This window comes from Medicago sativa, chromosome 2 (genome assembly GCF_051527215.1).
Source record: "Medicago sativa cultivar Bolivia chromosome 2, Bolivia_mono, whole genome shotgun sequence".
NCBI classification, from domain to species: domain Eukaryota; kingdom Viridiplantae; phylum Streptophyta; class Magnoliopsida; order Fabales; family Fabaceae; genus Medicago; species Medicago sativa.
In genome coordinates, this window is record NC_140750.1 from 31,465,837 (window position 1) to 31,481,424 (window position 15,588).

Consider the following 15,588-nt stretch of genomic DNA (forward strand, 5'->3'; position numbering starts at 1 on the left):
AACTTTTCATGGCTTTGTGGAACTCTTGGGCTTGGTCATTGATAAAATGAATGGCGTTTTCGGGTGGTTCGGATGCGGTACGAGGGCGTTTGGCTTTGCTTGTGGATGGCTTGGGGTTGGTGGCTTTCTTTGAGCGGGTGTTTCGTGGATTGGAGGCCATTTGTGGTTAAGGAAGATGGTGAAAAGGAAGTTTTGTGAAGTTTGGGAAAATTATGATGGATTGTGAATGATAATGGTTTGGATTGATGAATTTGTGATTGGATTGTGGTTTGATGATGTTTAGGAAGTGATAAGGTAGATTAAGATGGGAAAAATTCATGAATGGGAAGTCTAGGGAAATTTTTGGTAGAGAAAAGTAGGAAAAATGGAATGAAAATGATGATGAATAGTGAGGTTTTTATAGGCTGAGGAGAAAAATCGCGCTGCGGCCATATACAGGCGCGGCGCGATTTTGTAGAAACAGGGAGTTCTCTCATGCCAAAACTTGTTTTCTTGAAAATTACCTGAGTCTTATTGAATTTTTGAAAAACTTTTGAAGAGAGAATCATGCAAGACATCAGTACCTTGCATGATTTTCTTGATAGGAGGTACTAGAACAATTTTTCGAAAACTTTCCTGCCTCATATTAAAAAGAAAAGAAAAATATTTTTGTGTTTTTATTTTTGAAAGCAATAAAATCATACCTGAAAATTAAACAGTGGGTTGCCTCCCACCCAGCGCTTTCTTTTACGTCATTGAGCTTGACGCTTCAACCACTGTTAGGGTGGCAAATATGTCAGAAAGAATATATCATCCTTCTTCTTCCTCTTGTTTGGTAGGAATTCCATGAATTTGTAGCAAAGAAGTAGATGCTCCCATGCTCTCACTGTTAAACCTTTAGAGTTTAAGCTCTCCCACCGTAGAGAATGACGTGCATCCATCTGCACACGAGTAATTTCCTCAACCTCCGTTGGTTCAGACTTTGGGAATATATCAACACTCCTCACTTTGGGTTTTTCTTCCACCTCAACCTTGTGACACTCACTCTTCATATGAACCAGCTTCCTCTGAGACTCATGTGCTTTCTCAACAAGATCACAACACTGAACATCAAACTTCTCAAATGAAACTTGATTTGACACCAACAAGTCATCTAAAATATTCTGAAGTTGAGTATTGTAATCGATGTTGATCACCTCTTTCTTCCCTTCACCATCACTACCTGGTTGATTCGCCTCGTAATGACCACAACTCGAGATTTTGTTGTCCAAAATTTTGATCTTAAAAGATAGCATATATTTTTCATACTGCAACTTAGCAATCTCTTCTGTGTCATAGAGGAGTACCCTGTCTATCATAGTTGCAAAACTTGGATAAACTTTTCAGTAGCACAGTACAATGAGAAGAAAACAAAGAGCATAATATTTTTTTTTTTATAAATATATATACAAAAATATAAATGACAGAAATCCTAAATAATAACGTAATTGCCAAATTGAAATGACTTAACAGTCCCCGGCAACGGCGCCAAAAACTTGATAGATGTTTGGCAACTGCACCAAATACTATCGAAGTAGTAAAAATATCGATCCCACGAGGACTATTTTTAACTTCAATAATTCAATTTCGTTATATAATTAGGATGTGTAAAGTTTATTTTTAGTTTGCCACTAGGCAGAAGATTTGGTTTGATTTTATGAAATCAAATAAAAGAAATTAGATTTGATTGAGAAAATATGAGAGAAAGATGAGATCAGATCCGTCGAATCCTCTAAGTTCCCCTAATTGGTCTACTGCACCTATTTGTTATGAATCCTTTTCTAGTTTACGATGATTAACAAATTAGCCCTAATCAATCCCTTGAGTTAGGACCCTCTTCTTAAACTACAACCCCTAATTCCTTAGGTGGTCTAATAATTCTTGAAGGTTTTACCGAACGTTAACCTATTATCACTAACAAACGATTATCTATTCCTAGACTAACCCTGTTTATTAGAACAATTCAATTAGGTCTAAGTTGAAAGCCATGGTCAGTGGTCATTCATTCTCACGAAATCAAGTTATATGTGATCAAGATATAAAAAGCATAAAGAACGATTGAATTGAATAAACTAGAATTGAATTCATAAACAAAATAGAGTTTCACAGCAACATGTGTTAATTAGGGTTACAAAGATTCATCTCGGATCTAATCTCTAAGAGATTTAGCTACTCATAATCGAGTTTACAAATAGCATAATCAATGAAATAATTAAAACATACATGAATTGGTAAAAGGATGAAGAAATCGCCCTTCTAGCCGTCTCCGATGTCTCAAAATCGCACTCTGCTCTCCAAAATCGTAACCCTTGTTCTTCAGATTGAGTGCAGTATTTATAGAAGTCATGGGCCTGACCCGTCAAAATCGCGCCGCGACATGTATATAGGCGTGCCGCGATTTCCCTCAAACAGGGAGGATGTAATTTTGCTTCAAAAATCGCAGCACGGCTTGAAATTGGCGTGGCGCGATTTCCTTCGAACAGACTTCAATATTTAAGCTTTTTGCACTCCAGAACAGTATAAATTGCATGAGAACTCTATCAAAATGTCACAATAAGTCCTAAAAATTACGTAATGACAGCATGTCATCACAACCCCAAACTTAAACCATTCCTTGTCCTCAAGGAATTTGCTTGCAACAGTGACAAATGACAGTAAAATAACAGTTACCTGACAAAACAATAATACCCAAAAGTTCATTCTCCTTCTAGCTAAAGATGAGCTAGTTTGACTTGTTCGCATCCACCAGTTCACAATCCACGCATCAATATGAAATAGGGTTCTACCAGTCAACATGCAGGTCTACATATTACCATACGCTTGAAAAGTTTCTAAACATCAATCAAAGTCAATATCATTACACACTTTTGAGGTCTTTAGGGTTATAACGGGGCTTAGGTGAAAGGTGGGATATATTTGGATAAGTAGGCTACACAAAATTTGAGTTAGGCATTCCTACGGAAGTTAAAGCACAAAATTCAATCCTTCAATCATTCACCTTGTGGAAATACAATTAATGCAAAGGTACTAGAGAACATTTTTAACATTTAGGGACAATCGAGTTAGAAGTTACTCGGATTTTCAATGTTTTGTCCCTTTCTTTTCATCATTCATTTTCATTTTTTTTTGATACACCATTTTTGTGTGTATTTTTCATGATAAAGTTCATTCTTTTGTTCTATTATTTTCTAGTACCCCCACCCCAAACTTAATTGGTTGCAAATTCCAATAGCAACCCCAAACTTAATCTTTAGCAACATTCTACAATGCCTTAACTCAGAAAATACATTAAGGGACAAGTCCTAAAAGTCTCTAGGCTTGTAATGTAGTTTGTCACCGAACAAAAAGTTCTAATCCTACCGGCTCACAATTGGTTAAGAAAGGATAAATTCAACAAATTAAAACAGGGTAGGCTTCAAAAAGGCTCACAGGACCAAGCACTTTTGCCTCAGTGTGTAATTGACAAAGACCAATCAATAATAGAGAAACAATGCAAGTTCTAGAAATGTAGTTGCATGGAAAACTAATCTAAATATAAGTAAATTGAAAAACAAATTTGGCAATGAACCTTATGGCTGAGATTTCTGGGAGTATGTGACTACCTAGCAACGCCGTACACTTCGCCTTTGAATCAAGTCACCCCTCCTTTAGAACTTTTGGAATACCGTTTCATCAAACAACTGTTACTAAACTGGAATAGGTCACATGAAACAAAACAAATTCATTAATAATAAACAAGTGCAGGAGCAATTACAATAGGGAAATAAGTTCAATGGACTTCGACATTAAAAAGAAAATAAAGAAAATACATCAAAAGAAAAATGACTGAAAATAAAATACAAAGCAGAAAATGCTAATCCATCAGTAGATCAGCCCATGTTCACATCATCATCCGAGTGTCCAACCCCCGGTGTCCTTAATCCTTCAAAGATGTCATCCCCTTGATCTTGCTTGGTGGCATTGAAATCGTCAGTGATTTCCCTCCTCAGTTTCTCAACCCAACACTCCTCCGGCGGTTGAACATTCAGCAATGCATTAAGGGCTTCAGGGCTGAAATCAATGATCTTGCCCCAAACAAAAGATTGAAAGGGTGTATCGGAAACCCGTGCATTTGCAAAGAATTCGACGATCACGGTTTTGTTGTTTGCTTCATCGATCATCTCATTCAACTTCGTCCACCCTCTCCTTCGTAACTCAGCCTCAAAGAACGGACAATTCACAAGCTTTGTGAATTCAAACTTCCTCTCCCCCACAACTTCAAAACTTTTCATGGCTTTGTGGAACTCTTGGGCTTGGTCATTGATAAAATGAATGGCGTTTTCGGGTGGTTCGGATGCGGTACGAGGGCGTTTGGCTTTGCTTGTGGATGGCTTGGGGTTGGTGGCTTTCTTTGAGCGGGTGTTTCGTGGATTGGAGGCCATTTGTGGTTAAGGAAGATGGTGAAAAGGAAGTTTTGTGAAGTTTGGGAAAATTATGATGGATTGTGAATGATAATGGTTTGGATTGATGAATTTGTGATTGGATTGTGGTTTGATGATGTTTAGGAAGTGATAAGGTAGATTAAGATGGGAAAAATTCGTGAATGGGAAGTCTAGGGAAATTTTTGGTAGAGAAAAGTAGGAAAAATGGAATGAAAATGATGATGAATAGTGAGGTTTTTATAGGCTGAGGAGAAAAATCGCGCTGCGGCCATATACAGGCGCGACGCGATTTTGTAGAAACAGGGAGTTCTCTCATGCCAAAACTTGTTTTCTTGAAAATTGCCTGAGTCTTACTGAATTTTTGAAAAACTTTTGAAGAGAGAATCATGCAAGACATCAGTACCTTGCATGATTTTCTTGATAGGAGGTACTAGAACAATTTTTCGAAAACTTTCCTGCCTCATATTAAAAAGAAAAGAAAAATATTTTTGTGTTTTTATTTTTGAAAGCAATAAAATCATACCTGAAAATTAAACAGTGGGTTGCCTCCCACCCAGCGCTTTCTTTTACGTCATTGAGCTTGACGCTTCAACCACTGTTAGGGTGGCAAATATGTCAGAAAGAATATATCATCCTTCTTCTTCCTCTTGTTTGGTAGGAATTCCATGAATTTGTAGCAAAGAAGTAGATGCTCCCATGCTCTCACTGTTAAACCTTTAGAGTTTAAGCTCTCCCACCGTAGAGAATGACGTGCATCCATCTGCACACGAGTGATTTCCTCAACCTCCGTTGGTTCAGACTTTGGGAATATATCAACACTCCTCACTTTGGGTTTTTCTTCCACCTCAACCTTGTGACACTCACTCTTCATATGAACCAGCTTCCTCTGAGACTCATGTGCTTTCTCAACAAGATCACCACACTGAACATCAAACTTCTCAAATGAAACTTGATTTGACACCAACAAGTCATCTAAAATATTCTGAAGTTGAGTATTGTAATCGATGTTGATCACCTCTTTCTTCCCTTCACCATCACTACCTGGTTGATTCGCCTCATAATGACCACAACTCGAGATTTTGTTGTCCAAAATTTTGATCTTAAAAGATAGCATATATTTTTCATACTGCAACTTAGCAATCTCTTCTGTGTCATAGAGGAGTACCCTGTCTATCATAGTTGCAAAACTTGGATAAACTTTTCAGTAGCACAGTACAATGAGAAGAAAACAAAGAGCATAATATTTTTTTTTTATAAATATATATACAAAAATATAAATGACAGAAATCCTAAATAATAACGTAATTGCCAAATTGAAATGACTTAACAGTCCCCGGCAACGGCGCCAAAAACTTGATAGACGTTTGGCAAGTGCACCAAATACTATCGAAGTAGTAAAAATATCGATCCCACGAGGACTATTTTTAACTTCAATAATTCAATTTCGTTATATAATTAGGATGTGTAAAGTTTATTTTTAGTTTGCCACTAGGCAGAAGATTTGGTTTGATTTTATGAAATCAAATAAAAGAAATTAGATTTGATTGAGAAAATATGAGAGAAAGATGAGATCAGATCCGTCGAATCCTCTAAGTTCCCCTAATTGGTCTACTGCACCTATTTGTTATGAATCCTTTTCTAGTTTACGATGATTAACAAATTAGCCCTAATCAATCCCTTGAGTTAGGACCCTCTTCTTAAACTACAGCCCCTAATTCCTTAGGTGGTCTAATAATTCTTGAAGGTTTTACCGAACGTTAACCTATTATCACTAACAAACGATTATCTATTCCTAGACTAACCCTGTTTATTAGAACAATTCAATTAGGTCTAAGTTGAAAGCCATGGTCAGTGGTCATTCATTCTCACGAAATCAAGTTATATGTGATCAAGATATAAAAAACATAAAGAACGATTGAATTGAATAAACTAGAATTGAATTCATAAACAAAATAGAGTTTCACAGCAACATGTGTCAATTAGGGTTACAAAGATTCATCTCGGATCTAATCTCTAAGAGATTTAGCTACTCATAATCGAGTTTACAAATAGCATAATCAATGAAATAATTATAACATACATGAATTGGTAAAAGGATGAAGAAATCGCCCTTCTAGCCGTCTCCGATGTCTCAAAATCGCACTCTGCTCTCCAAAATCGTAACCCTTGTTCTTCAGATTGAGTGCAGTATTTATAGAAGTCATGGGCCTGACCCGTCAAAATCGCGCCGCGACATGTATATAGGTGTGCCGCGATTTCCCTCAAACAGGGAGGATGTAATTTTGCTTCAAAAATCGCAGCACGGCTTGAAATTGGCGTGGCGCGATTTCCTTCGAACAGACTTCAATATTTAAGCTTTTTGCACTCCAGAACAGTATAAATTGCATGAGAACTCTATCAAAATGTCACAATAAGTCCTAAAAATTACGTAATGACAGCATGTCATCACAACCCCAAACTTAAACCATTCCTTGTCCTCAAGGAATTTGCTTGCAACAGTGACAAATGACAGTAAAATAACAGTTACCTGACAAAACAATAATACCCAAAAGTTCATTCTCCTTCTAGCTAAAGATGCGCTAGTTTGACTTGTTCGCATCCACCAGTTCACAATCCACGCATCAATATGAAATAGGGTTCTACCAGTCGACATGCAGGTCTACATATTACCATACGCTTGAAAAGTTTCTAAACATCAATCAAAGTCAATATCATTACACACTTTTGAGGTCTTTAGGGTTATAACGGGGCTTAGGTGAAAGGTGGGATATATTTGGATAAGTAGGCTACACAAAATTTGAGTTAGGCATTCCTACGGAAGTTAAAGCACAAAATTCAATCCTTCAATCATTCACCTTGTGGAAATACAATTAATGCAAAGGTACTAGAGAACATTTTTAACATTTAGGGACAATCGAGTTAGAAGTTACTCGGATTTTCAATGTTTTGTCCCTTTCTTTTCATCATTCATTTTCATTTTTTTTTGATACACCATTTTTGTGTGTATTTTTCATGATAAAGTTCATTCTTTTGTTCTATTATTCTCTAGTACCCCCACCCCAAACTTAATTGGTTGCAAATTCCAATAGCAACCCCAAACTTAATCTTTAGCAACATTCTACAATGCCTTAACTCAGAAAATACATTAAGGGACAAGTCCTAAAAGTCTCTAGGCTTGTAATGTAGTTTGTCACCGAACAAAAAGTTCTAATCCTACCGGCTCACAATTGGTTAAGAAAGGATAAATTCAACAAATTAAAACAGGGTAGGCTTCAAAAAGGCTCACAGGACCAAGCACTTTTGCCTCAGTGTGTAATTGACAAAGACCAATCAATAATAGAGAAACAATGCAAGTTCTAGAAATGTAGTTGCATGGAAAACTAATCTAAATATAAGTAAATTGAAAAACAAATTTGGCAATGAACCTTATGGCTGAGATTTCTGGGAGTATGTGACTACCTAGCAACGCCGTACACTTCGCCTTTGAATCAAGTCACCCCTCCTTTAGAACTTTTGGAATACCGTTTCATCAAACAACTGTTACTAAACTGGAATAGGTCACATGAAACAAAACAAATTCATTAATAATAAACAAGTGCAGGAGCAATTACAATAGGGAAATAAGTTCAATGGACTTCGACATTAAAAAGAAAATAAAGAAAATACATCAAAAGAAAAATGACTGAAAATAAAATACAAAGCAGAAAATGCTAATCCATCAGTAGATCAGCCCATGTTCACATCATCATCCGAGTGTCCAGCCCCCGGTGTCCTTAATCCTTCAAAGATGTCATCCCCTTGATCTTGCTTGGTGGCATTGAAATCGTCAGTGATTTCCCTCCTCAGTTTCTCAACCCAACACTCCTCCGGCGGTTGAACATTCAGCAATGCATTAAGGGCTTCAGGGCTGAAATCAATGATCTTGCCCCAAACAAAAGATTGAAAGGGTGTATCGGAAACCCGTGCATTTGCAAAGAATTCGACGATCACGGTTTTGTTGTTCGCTTCATCGATCATCTCATTCAACTTCGTCCACCCTCTCCTTCGTAACTCAGCCTCAAAGAACGGACAATTCACAAGCTTTGTGAATTCAAACTTCCTCTCCCCCACAACTTCAAAACTTTTCATGGCTTTGTGGAACTCTTGGGCTTGGTCATTGATAAAATGAATGGCGTTTTCGGGTGGTTCGGATGCGGTACGAGGGCGTTTGGCTTTGCTTGTGGATGGCTTGGGGTTGGTGGCTTTCTTTGAGCGGGTGTTTCGTGGATTGGAGGCCATTTGTGGTTAAGGAAGATGGTGAAAAGGAAGTTTTGTGAAGTTTGGGAAAATTATAATGGATTGTGAATGATAATGGTTTGGATTGATGAATTTGTGATTGGATTGTGTTTTGATGATGTTTAGGAAGTGATAAGGTAGATTAAGATGGGAAAAATTCGTGAATGGGAAGTCTAGGGAAATTTTTGGTAGAGAAAAGTAGGAAAAATGGAATGAAAATGATGATGAATAGTGAGGTTTTTATAGGCTGAGGAGAATCTAGGAATCTGGTGGGTGGTGAAGGTTGTTTGGAAGGTTTTGGAGAAGCTCTAGGTATAATGGCTAGGTTTGATGATGATTGGCCATTTGTAGGTTCAGGGTTGCTGGTTGAAGGTTGGTCAGGGACAGTGTCTATAACCATGTCAGAGGATTGATCATCTTGATCATCCTCAGAATCAACATCCATATCTGTGGTTATAGAGACTCCATCAAAGCAGGTTAACTTGACACTTTGAATAGGCAATGGAGTGGTGGATGATTGAGTTTGTTCAGGAGCAGGTTGTTCAGGAACAGTGTGTTCAGGAACAGCAGGCTCAGATACTGAAACATGCTCAGATGCAGAGACATGTTCAGGACTAGCTATAGGGTCAGTGGTAATTTGTGGGTCAATTTGTGGATTGAGTGGTTGATGATGATGAAGGCTTTCTGAAGTAACTTCCATAGAAGCCACTTCAGAGGCTTTTTGTAAGTTAGACTCAATATCAACATTGTCAGGTAAAATCATGTTGAGAGGTGGAATATTTTAAGGTTGATCAGGATGGTTAGGGGGTAGTTTACTGCTTCTGAGTTCAAGTAACTCACCTACTTTTCTATGAATAATTGGAAACATTGGTTCAAAGATTGACTGAGAGGGCTTTATGTAAGTTTTGGTTGATGTTGGATGGCTTTTTAATAGTTTTGGGTAAAGTTGACCTAAGGGTTTATCATCATCTGAATCAGAGGATGATGATGAGGTTGATGAAGAGGAATCAGATATCTCATGTATTACAGGTTCTGCGTGAGTAGAGACATTACCTGTCATAGAAGTTTCTGAACTATCTGCTGTTTTCTTCTGAACATCTTCAACATCTTCTACTTCCTCAATAACATAAGGAAACTCCTTGATCTTCCTTATTGATGGCTTCCTCTTCTTCTTAGGTACTGTAGGTTGATCAGGAGCAGTTGAAGAAGCAACAGCTTTTCCATTTCTAGTTTTCCTGTTCAGGACCACATTTGTGTCCAGGTCCTCAACTTCTTCCACAATTGATGGCATTGCAGAACCACCAATCTTAAGCTTATTAGAAGCAGCTTTTTCTTTCTTTGCCTTCTTTGCAGGTTGTTCAGCTTCCAGATATTCTTCTTCTGTCACGCCCTTCCTCTTTGATTTTCTGCCTTTAGCAACTGGCAAAGTACCACCATACATCTCTTCAGGTACATCCTCCAACCTGATGACCTTATTATATGTTTCATAGTAATCCTTGATGAAATGTATCTGAACATCAATAGGGTCCTTCTTGCAGATAGGTGTAAAGTCTCTCATCAGATCAGACTTAGCTGTGGATTCTCTCAAGTCAGTATTGAGCTTGGTGACAGTGCTGATCAGCTTCATATGCTTGAGTGTATGAGCATTAATGAACTTCCCAGTCTTAGTGTCAAGCAGCTCGTCTGAAAAGGCTTCAACACTACTGAGCAAGTCTAAAATCCCTCCTTGATGAAGGATTTCTGATATGAGCCTCTCATAAGGCACCCATCATCTTTTCTCTGTTTGACTCTTTATCAGCTTATCAACCATATACCTGAAAAGGTACTTAGGCACGTTCACTTTTTCCTTCTTGATAAAGTGATGAAGGAAGACTTTCTGCCCCAGTGAAGGTTAATCATTACCTCCACCTTTTGGAAGCAGATTCCCATTTTGAATCTTCAGCAACATTTTCTTTTCTATGTTCAGGTCAGCATACTCTCCTGGCACCTCGGAGTTGAACATAGACATGTTTACCTTTTTGTTCCAGTGGCTGTTCCTGGCTCCTGGAATATCCACTCCTGGGTATTTACCAGAAGCCTCTAATCCGAGTACAGATGCTATTTTCCATTCAGCAATAAAGACTGAAATTCCACAGACGCTTGACCTGATTTCCATGACCTTGTAAGGTTCCAAACCCATCTCTTCTCTTGTCTTCCCAGCCAGAGAGGGATTAATCAATATCAACTGCTTCTCTTCAGCTTCTGCAGCAGCTTTATCATACACTGATGCTCTTACCCATAAATGCCTTACCAAGGCTTCGTATGTTGGTCCATTCAACATTTTGAAGTATGGCATAAGCCCTTGTTTCTCATAGTAGCTTCTGATCCAACATCCATGGAAAGCTAGAGATTCAAAATCCACAGGATTCTCTATTTGAACCTTTAACTGCCATTCTTCTAGTGCCATGGTTCTTCCTTTTATTTCGTAGGCAGGGGCCTCTTGTGAAGTAGATTCTGGAATGTCTTGATGCGAGCTTGATGATGCCATTGAAGAAGATGAAGATTTTGGGGTTCTAGGGTTGAGATAAATTGCGCTTGCTTCGCAAGTGAACCGGTTGAAATAAAAGTGTTTGTTGTGAAGTGAGTAGTGTGTGAATTGACTAAGTAATTTTAGTAAAACGTTTGCAATTCAAAAGAGACAAACAAACACAACATTAATGACATTTGGGGGGCGCGTGATTGTACTTTCAAAGCATAAACACATCATTGCCCTTTTTGTTATACACCAATACAAATAAGTCACGTCAGAAGTTTTCAGAGAAACTACCAAGTTAGTGGGCCAGTTGCTACCAAAAAGTAACTTCCAGCGTTTCCACTAACTCTGTTATTCAGAAGCATAAAATCCAGCTTCTGGACTTCAGATGCAGACGACATCATCAGAAGCACATTTTCCTCAGAACCTCAATAAAGAGCTTCTGATGGACCACAACTTCTGAACAGACTTCAGAACCTAAAATCCTATTCAGGAGCAAGCAAGCTTTTAATCAGACACAAAGTGCATGTTCAAATTTTTCTTTATAAAATCAAATCTTTCAACAGTTAAAGGCTTAGTAAATATATCAGCCCATTGATTCTCAGTATCAATGAATTGTATATCTAAAATTCCTTTTTGAACATAGACTCTGATAAAATGGTGTTTGATTTCAATATGCTTGGCTCTTGAATGCAAAATTGGATTTTTAGACAAACAAATAGCAGCAGTATTATCACAATAAATGAGAATACTTTTAGCAATAATCTGATAATCTCCCAACTGATGTTTCATCCAAAGTAGTTGTGTACAACAACTTGCAACTGAAATGTATTCTGCTTCTGCTGTAGACATAGCAATAATTGTTTGTCTTTTGCTAGCCCAGGATATAAGATTATCACCCAGAAATTGACAATTGCCACTGGTTGATTTTCTTGCAATCCTATCACTAGCATAATTAGCATCACAGAATCCAATTAGCTTATAATCTAAGGATTTCCTATAAAGGAGTCCAAGATTAGTTGTTCCTTTCAAATACCTGAAGATTCTCTTAACAACAGTTAAATGAGATTCTCTAAGATCTAATTGGAATCTTGCACACAAGCATACACTGAATAAAATATCTGGCCTAGATGCAGTGAGGTATAACAGAGAACCAATCATACCTCTGTAGAACTTCTGATCTACTTTTGTTCCTTCATCTTCTTTGCTCAAGGTGCATGTAGGATGCATTGGTGTGTTCATCACTTTACAATCTTCAAGCTTGAACTTCTTCAGAAGCTCCTTAGTGTACTTTGTTTGATGAACATAAACTCCATCTTTGCATTGATTAATTTGAATGCCAGGGAAGAACTTCAGCTCTCCCATCATGCTCATTTCAAATTCATTCTGCATTAACTTAGAAAATTCCTTGCAAAGAGATGCATTAGTAGAACCAAATATTATATCATCAACATATATTTGCATAACAAGAATATCTTTCCCAAGGGTCCTTCTGAAGAGTGTTGTCAACCTGACCTCTTTTAAAATCATTTTTGATTAAGAAATTACTTAGTCTATCATACCAAGCTCTTGGAGCTTGTTTCAAGCCATATAGTGATTTCTTCAGTTTATAAACATGATCATGATATTTAAGATCCTCAAAACCAAGAGGTTGTTTGACATACACTTCTTCTTCTATGACACCATTTAGAAATGTACTCTTGACATCCATTTGATATAATATTATGCCATGATTAACTGCATAGGAAAGAAGTAACCTGATTGCTTCCAATCTTGCAACTGGAGCAAATGTTTCAGTGTAATCAATGCCTTCTTGTTGACTATAACCTTGTGCAACAAGTCTTGCTTTGTTTCTGATGAGTCTATATTTAGTCTATTTTTATGCATTATTTAGTTTCGTTTTAATTAGATTTAATTTTATTTTATTTAAATATTATTTCCTTTTTGAGATAGTTTACTACAAATTGTATATTTTATATTTTAGGAACGAATATATGACGGAAGGTGTCTTGGAGCAAAAGAAAGGAGTCTGGAGCTGATTTGGAACGAAAATACAAAAGATTTAGAACAAAAATATAAAGCCCCCAAGTCAGAAGCTTGGCACGGCCCGTGCCAACATGTGGCACGGCCGTGCCACCTCTCAGGATGCCTTTTGCTGCTTTTGCTTGAAGCCCAAGTTGCCCTGTTTTAGTTTTACCGAATAGCCCTTGTAGTTGCTTAGATTTTAAGTCAATTGTAAAGCTATAAATAGAGTAGCTCTCCATCACAAATATTCATCTTTTGTTCTTGGAATAAAAGTTCACTTTTATATTATTGTTCTTTTACTTTATTGCTTTCTCTCTTCTTCCCCCATGTCTACAATGAACGTTAGTGAGTAGACTTCTTTGTCTTGGGATTGTTGGATAAGTCTAATAACGTAATCCGGATCAAGCCAAGCCTTAAACCCTAATTATATGTTACCTTAATTTCTTATCTAAATTCACCGTTTTAACATGAATTAATTATTATCAAACTGTGGAAGCGAACGCGGAGGGTTTGATAATGGTTAATTCATCATCACAAATATCAATTCATAAAGCGAACGCGGAGCTTTGATATTCGAACAAGTGAATTTAGACAAAGTTTGCGAAACATGAGAATAGTCTAGCAAACCTTGGGACACATAAAGTTTCGATCTTCAAGGGTCCCAAAGGCAATCACCCATGAGAATAGGTGTGGTTGTTGGAGGGATACACTCACTGACTTCGAGAGAAGCTGTGATATGCTAAAGAGAAACTTGTCCTTAGAAATTAAGATTAACATAGAATTATAAAGTTTAAGGCTTGCTTGTGAAAAGATTCGTTGTTATGATGAACCAATGATCCCAAGGCTCTTTTATTATTATTGTTATTTACTTTCAGCAACTAAACCTCCCTTTTTATAATCTTTCTTCTTTTCTAATCATTCTCTAAAAAGTTAATCAAATTCATAACTCCCTAGCGGAACGATACTCTTTTACTACTATTACTTCGATAGACCGTGCACTTGCGGTTTGGCCTATCAAGTTTTTGGCGCCGTTGCCGGGGAGTTGTTGTAATTTTATTAACTTTTTAATAGTGATTAGACTAAAAAAAAAATCGTTGTTTTATTTTATTTTATATTTCTTTCTAAAAAAATATATATATATATATCTTTTGCTTTATTTTATTTTATTTTATTTTATATATTTCTTTCTAAAACTAAAAAAAAAAAAATCTTTTGCTTTATTTTATTCTATTTTATTTTATATTTCTATCCAAAAAAAAAAAACTTTTTCTATTTCTTCTTTTTCCTTTAACTTCTTGGGAAGACAATAACGATATGGCTAAGGAGCGCTCTCTCAACGAGTATGCAATCCCATCTTTAAATGAGTCATACAATGCTATTGTGTACCCAACGGTTGAGGAGAATTTTGAAATAGAACCTGCACTTATTGAGTTAGTGCAGCAAAATCAATTTTTCGGATCACCCACTAAGGATCCGAATTTTCATATTTCAACCTTTTTAAGACTCAGTGGAACCTTGAATGCAAACCAAGAGGCCGTAAGGTTGCACCTCTTTCCTTTCCCCTTAGGGGGTAGAGCTAGTGCTTGGTTTAATTCATTGGAAATTGGTTTTATCTTTTCATGGCAACAAATGAAGCAAGTTTTTCTTTCCCGATTCTTTCCCTATTCTAAAACTGTTCAATTAAGGAATCGAATCACACAATTCACTCAAAAAGATGGAGAATCTCTTTACGATGCGTGGGAGCGTTTCAAAGAAATGCTTAGACTTTGTCCCCATCATGGTTTAAAGAATTGGCTTATTATTCACATTTTTTATAATGGTCTTTTGTATACCACAAAAATTTATGTTGATGCAGCTGCAGGTGGAGCTTTAATGAACAAGAATTACACAGAAGCATACGCCTTGATTGAAGACATGGCTCAAAATCATTACAAGTGGACCAACGAGAGAGTCATCACTAATTCTTCACCCTCCAAAAAGGAGGCAGGTATGTATGAAGTTTCTAACTATGATCACCTAGCCGTTAAGATTGATGCATTAACCCAAAAATTTGAAAACAAAAATGTTAGTGTCATCTCTTCTTCTTCTTCTTCTTCTGCATCTCCTTCTTGTGAAACTTGTGGTGTATTTGGCCATATTGGCATTGATTGCGAACTAGGTAGTGTTGTTAGAAGTCCTGAGCAAGTAAACTATGCTCAATATAATCAAGGGTTTAGAAACAACCAAAATTTTTTTCAAACCCCTCAAAATCTTTTTGGACAACAAACAACACCACCTAGTTATGCAAACAACCAAAGAGTCTCTCAAAAATCCATCTTGGAACTTTTTTTAGAAAAT

The 15,588-nt window shown here is 37.0% G+C and overlaps 1 non-coding gene across 1 annotated transcript; it reads right to left on the reverse strand.

Annotated features, from left to right (window-relative positions):
- Positions 1-14,928: 14,928 nt before the first annotated feature.
- LOC146946243 (small nucleolar RNA R71) lies at positions 14,929-15,035 on the reverse strand. Its single transcript, XR_015029468.1, has one exon. It is a non-coding gene; the product is annotated as a small nucleolar RNA R71 (small nucleolar RNA).
- Positions 15,036-15,588: the final 553 nt, after the last annotated feature.